Source organism: Sabethes cyaneus, chromosome 2, assembly GCF_943734655.1.
Source record: "Sabethes cyaneus chromosome 2, idSabCyanKW18_F2, whole genome shotgun sequence".
Lineage (NCBI taxonomy): Eukaryota > Metazoa > Arthropoda > Insecta > Diptera > Culicidae > Sabethes > Sabethes cyaneus.
Window position 1 is genome coordinate 221,355,208 of NC_071354.1, and position 6,024 is coordinate 221,361,231.

Sequence of the window (6,024 nt, forward strand, 5' to 3'; positions counted from 1 at the left end):
TCTTCCTCTCTCTCTCTCCCACGTAGCAAAAAGAAAAAAACAAAACATAGCAGCTTAAAAAGCTTCTTCGTTGGTCGCCCGCCCACCCGCCTGCTATTATGGGTGGCTGGCGACTTGAACGAAAGCCTAAGCGAGAAACGCTTTCTTTCTTTTCTCTACGAAGAAAATGAAGCTTTAGTGTGAAACATTTCTTGCTATCCGCCACACACCGGCCACCATTCAGCGTGCTTGAAATATTTCATGGCTTTGCGCGTTTGGCCCGCCTTTCTGAGATGGCTTGAAGTGAACTCGGAACGAGTGAACAGCCTTAATTTATGCTTCCTCCCTATGCTATAGGTACTATTCTTTCTGATGCTTTCAGTGCCTAAACCTGCAAATTGATCGTTTTGTACATTATGCTTATTATTTATTCTGCGACGTGTTGGATTTGACTTCCAGCCGTAAGTGTTTTCCGTGTCTCTAGCCAGTAAGTCCCTACCGACTAGTGTTTAGTGTTACATTTTAATATTATTTATGAAAAACAAAACCACAACTGAGAACGATGATAATGAGATACAAAAAAAAAAGACAAACAAGAAATAATAATTAGAAAACAACGACTTCTCTTTCGTTTTATGACAGGTGAATAAAGATCGCTGTGATTCTATTTTTTGTACATGCTGTTAATCCGAATTGGCCGTTTTTCCTTGTGTAGCAAATTTGCAGAAAACAGGTTCAAGACTGTCTCAGGGGGAAGTCCTCTAAGGCCGGACAGCTTCTATGTCGGAACACTGAGATTTCTCGAAAATAAAACCTAAAAGTTAAAGGTGATAGATACTCTATTAATTCTACAATTAATTTAATTTAATAGCATAATTAAAAGAAAAAGTTCTATCGTTTTCTACAAACGATTTTCTACACGGGCTTTCTACAGATATCTATGCTTTAGTTGAAGTTCTTTAGTTCATCGTTTAGAATAGAATGTGAGTCGTTTGGTCGTTTTTATTACTTTTCGTTTACTGCGAGTTTTTTATTCAATCCTTATCTCAATCTTTTAATTATGTTTAAGAAAATTCTATAGAGTAGTGAGCATTAAAGGAGGCTAGTGCAATTAAAGTATTTTAGGAATATTTTTGTTTAATTCAATATTTCTCTAAATGTAAAATCGCTGTAGAAGAGAAATTACTAAAAGAAGAGATTTTATTTTATTGATGCATGGCGCCAATGCAACAAGTCTCTCAAGTCTCTCAACAACACTCAAGTCTTTTTTTACACGGTTTATTTTTACGATTTTTGAATTAACGTGGGGTGGGTTTTTATGACGATTTTTGAATTACCACGGTTTTTTTACATAATTTTTCGAATTAACGTGTTTTTTTCAGCGATTTTTAAAATTCGAGCGATTTTTTTTGGTGGTTTTGAATTACGGCGGTTTTTTCGCGTCGATTTTTGAATTAACACGGTTCATTTTATGACGTTTTTTGAATTAACACGGTTTTTACAACATTTTTCGAATTAACGCGGTTTTTTTAAACGGTTTTATTTTACACGGCACGTATCCCCCGTGTAAAAAAAGACTTGAGTGTACTTACAATTTAATTCAGAGAATAGTTAGGTTTTTATTTCTTGAGAACTTCGAGGTTGAGGTCTTAGTACGCATTTCGTTTAATTTTTTTTTTCTAATTATTTTTAGGGATGTAGGGTAGGAAACTGTTTAATTTGGGTTCGCCCTTTTTAATCAGTTGCAAATAAATTAGATTAAAATGCAGTATTTGGCTCATACTTTCAGAATCTTTTGAAATGAAGATCATCTTGGGTCGACTCGTGGGTGTTTAGCTTAACTGCTCAACCAGCAAAAACTATAAATCAATATGCAATAAAAACTGCATTATCGCATTTCTTAATTTAAAGCTTAAACTAACAAACATATACAAAACATTACATAAATAACAACGGAATACGAACCGACAATTTTTTGTTCAATGAACCTGTTGGACCAAATTTAAAAACCTTGCTGCGATGCACAAATAGGCTTATAACTATAACTATACAACAGATATCGTTACTTAGTAACGCATATGGTACATATTGAAAACAACCCAATTTTGCGTGACAATAAATTTACTCAGCGTGATAACAGCACTCTCTCGTACATCTCAGCTTGACACGTTTGACACCTGAAGCAACAAATAGATGGTAATCGACTGGAAGTGAAATGTAGTTTCGGGATAAAGTATGAATAGTAATAAATATCCATGACAGCAAAAGATACAAACGATGAAAAAAAACTACAAGGTATACAGGGTTGTACGAAAGGGTGGCGTAGGACTATATTAGATCATTAGATCAAAGACTAAAGTAAACTGCATTTCTGGCATATGTATGTTTATAAGAATCTGTGAGTGCCATTGTTCAAGTGAATGTTTAAAAGAGAAGAGTGATATATTCAGATTTAATTCTTCATTGAATACAATGGTGGCTTTGAAAACACGTGGACGGGAGTTCATAAGTAAAACGCCTGCAATTATTGAGTCATGGAGATTTGTTTTAAAAATCTAATATGTTTCAATAATCTAACTTTGCTTGCTTGTGGCCTTTAAAAGAGCCCTTGGTTACAAATAACATTAAAGCCAAAGCACGTTCATCGCAAATCTGACGTGCCATTCGAATGTCCCTCTCTTTCGACATGAATGGCAACAGGCACGTAAGTTAGCAGCGTCGATTCACTGTCTTTTGCTCCGAGAAGATCTTACTAGTTGACTTTTACAGCTTACCGCTTGTTACATAGCAGAAAATACTGCACATACTCAAAAATTTCTGTTTCATTTGATGAGAGTCCTTATCGAAAGGGGTAATAGGTCTCGAACCATCATAAAATAAATTCATGTCTCCAAAAACCTCCACATGCCAAATTTGATTCTTTTCGCTAGATTAGCTCTCGATTATGAGGAAATTTGTATTTCATTTGTGTGGGATCCCCCAATGTTAAAATACGGATGGGTCTCAGTACACCATAGAAAAAATTCTTGCCTTCTAAAATCCCCACATGCCAAATTTACTGCCTTTTGCTTGATTAGTTCTTGAGTTAAGAGGAAATTTATACATTATTTGTATAGGAGCCCCCCTCCCTTTTACGCCCTCCTTAAAATTACTCTCGTACCCTCCCCCCATAAAATTGCTGGTCATATTATCTATCCAACGACATATAAATTTTCAGTTTTGTTCAGTAGTTTAATAGTTATTAGCATTTGAAATCTTTCATTCAAACGTTACACTTCTATTTTCGTTTTCACGAAGTGCTACCCAGACCCAGTATAGTAAACAAAGACGTAGTCCTACGTAAAAATCAGTGTTCGACATACTCCCGGGCAACCCGGAACATCTCCGGTGTCCACTGACTACTGCGAAACTTGAAATATTTTAGAAAAGCTAGAAGAATCTCCCCGTCGTATGCAATTGGGTTAATCCAACAACGTCTAATTTTGTAGAAGTTATGGCCGTTTGAATTTCGTCAAAATTTTGTTTGTCCCGATCATTTTGTCTAACCCTCGCGTCTCATCCGGTATCAAAATCACCTTTCCGGGCTCACGAAAGAATGGTAGTAAGATGCAATAGAGAGGTATAGGAAAAGTTTGTTTTTCATCAAAATTAGGCAGAAGTTATGAAAACTAAGCATAACAGAGTATCTGTACCACAAATAATATGTGATTAGTGATTGTGTTTTAGGCAGGTAAACATAGATAAGAGAGAAATTTTGATTTTACTACCACTAGAAAAGCCCCATCTCTTGGAAAACAACGTTTCATCCGGTGTACTATTAGCACCATAAACAATAGGCCATAGAATAAAACAGTTTGCTTTGCATTTTGAGAAGCAATAAAAGAAGTAGTACATATGATCATGTACCTAGCAGTAGGTTGTTTAGTAAAATCCCTGAACCGGCTAATGAGAAATTCAATGCAACAATAAAATATCGAGCATTCCACTGAGAAAGTAGACTGTTTCAATAACATTCGAATTACGTATGCAGCCGAGAACGAGTGACTAAAATATTTTTATCCGGCTGAATTTTTTTACCTGTCATATGAACAGGTTGAACATGTGAACGAGTCGCCATTGAATTCATACAAAGATGCTGAAGAGAATTGCCATCTCGTTACTTTGAGAACTGATTACAGCGTTTCTAAACGTCAAGTAATCTATTATTATATACGATATTATAGTAGACACGTGAGCACTTCCATTATTTGAAGGCAAGCTTACAACAGTGTTTATTTGGAACAAGTTTGCAATACATTAGTGTGGCATAGTAATCCTGGAAAGAGAAAATCTATATCTATAAAATGGATTTCTGTCTGTCTGTCTGTCCGTATGTTCCTTATAGAATCGAAAACTACTGAACCGTTTGCGTGTAGGGGTTTTTAGGGCCGGGGAAGGTTCCTATGATGGTTAGAGACCCTAAGAGGGGGGGCTGCCGTATAAATGTAACACAAATTTCTGCATAACTAGAGAACTAAACGAGCAAATGGAATCAAATTTGGCATGTGAGGGTTTTTGGAGGCAAGAATTTTTTCTATGATCAATTAGGACCCTTTCTTTTTTAGGAGGGGGGCTCCCATACAAATGAAATAAAAATTTCCTCATAACCTTAGAATTAATCAAGCAAATGGAACTAAAGTTGGCATGAGGGTGTTTTTAAGGGCAAATTTTTTTCTATGGTGAATTGAGATCCCTCCCCTCTTTAGGAGAGGAATTATGACTCATCCCCTCTTCAAGAGGTGAGGGGGGGGGGGGGAGCTCCTACAGAAATGAAATACAAATTTCCTCTTAACTCGAAAACTAATCAATCAAATAGAACCAAATTTGGCATGTGGGGGTTTTTGAAGGCAAGAATGTTTTCTATGATGAATTAGGCTCCCATACAAATGAAATACAAATTTCCTCATAACTCTAGAATTAATCAAGCATTAGGCATGTGGGTGTTTCTGGAGCCAAATTTTTTTTTCTATGGTGAGTTGAGACCCCTCCCCTCTTTAAGAGAGGGATTATGACCCTCCCACCTATAAGAGGGGGGGGGGGGGGCTCGCATACAAATGAAATGCAAATTTCCTCATAATTCGAGAACTAATCAAGCAAATGGAACCAAATTTGGCATGTGGGGGATTTTAAAGACATGAATTTATTTTATGATGGCTTGAGACCCCTCACCCCTGTGGTAGTGGGGGCGGACTCTCAAACAAATGAAACAGAAATTTTATGTTTCATTCTTCCATAAAACATTAGTCAATAACAAGACCATCAGAAACTACCTATAGTAACACTAGATGCTTCAGGACGAGCCAGCCGCAGGCCACTTTGGCAATACGAAGCCATTTTTGGCAATACGAAGTTCGTCGGGTCAGCTAGTGGTTAATAAAACTTTATTTCATTTGATACTTACACACTTAAAAAAAAGTACCGAGTTCGGTAAATTATCGTAAATTTTACCGAACTCTGAGCAGCAGATCGTTCGGTAAAAAATTTTTATGATGCCAAACATTACTAATGATCCGTAAACGTCGATTGGCACCATCGAATCGAATTTACCGAACGTTCGGCTGCTCAGAGTTCGGTAAAAAAATTTAAGTAACCTTTTAAATAATGATGATTTGCATTTGCATTTAATGAAAAATTAAAAGTAAACAAATGAGCTGTCATGCTCATATCTCGCTAACTAATTTGAATTTGTATGGGTGTACTCACGCCGGCAATCAAAGTAAATTGTTGGAAGGTATGATCTTGTATGATAAAATGTGAAGCGTCGCTTCCTAGATGCCCGGAAAGTGTGCTAAATTCAACTTCGTCATGACTCGAGCAAAGAAAGTTTAAGCGGAACGGGATTCACTCGACAATCTTGCAGCGACTAGTCGGTTCTTTATTCGCTCCTGAAAGATGCTCTTCAAAGATGGATGGCTCTTCAAAGATGGTGGATGAGCCAAGCAAATATTTAAAACAAACAAAAAGTCACTACAATTAGTAAAATTTAGGACTGCTTAAGAAAGCACC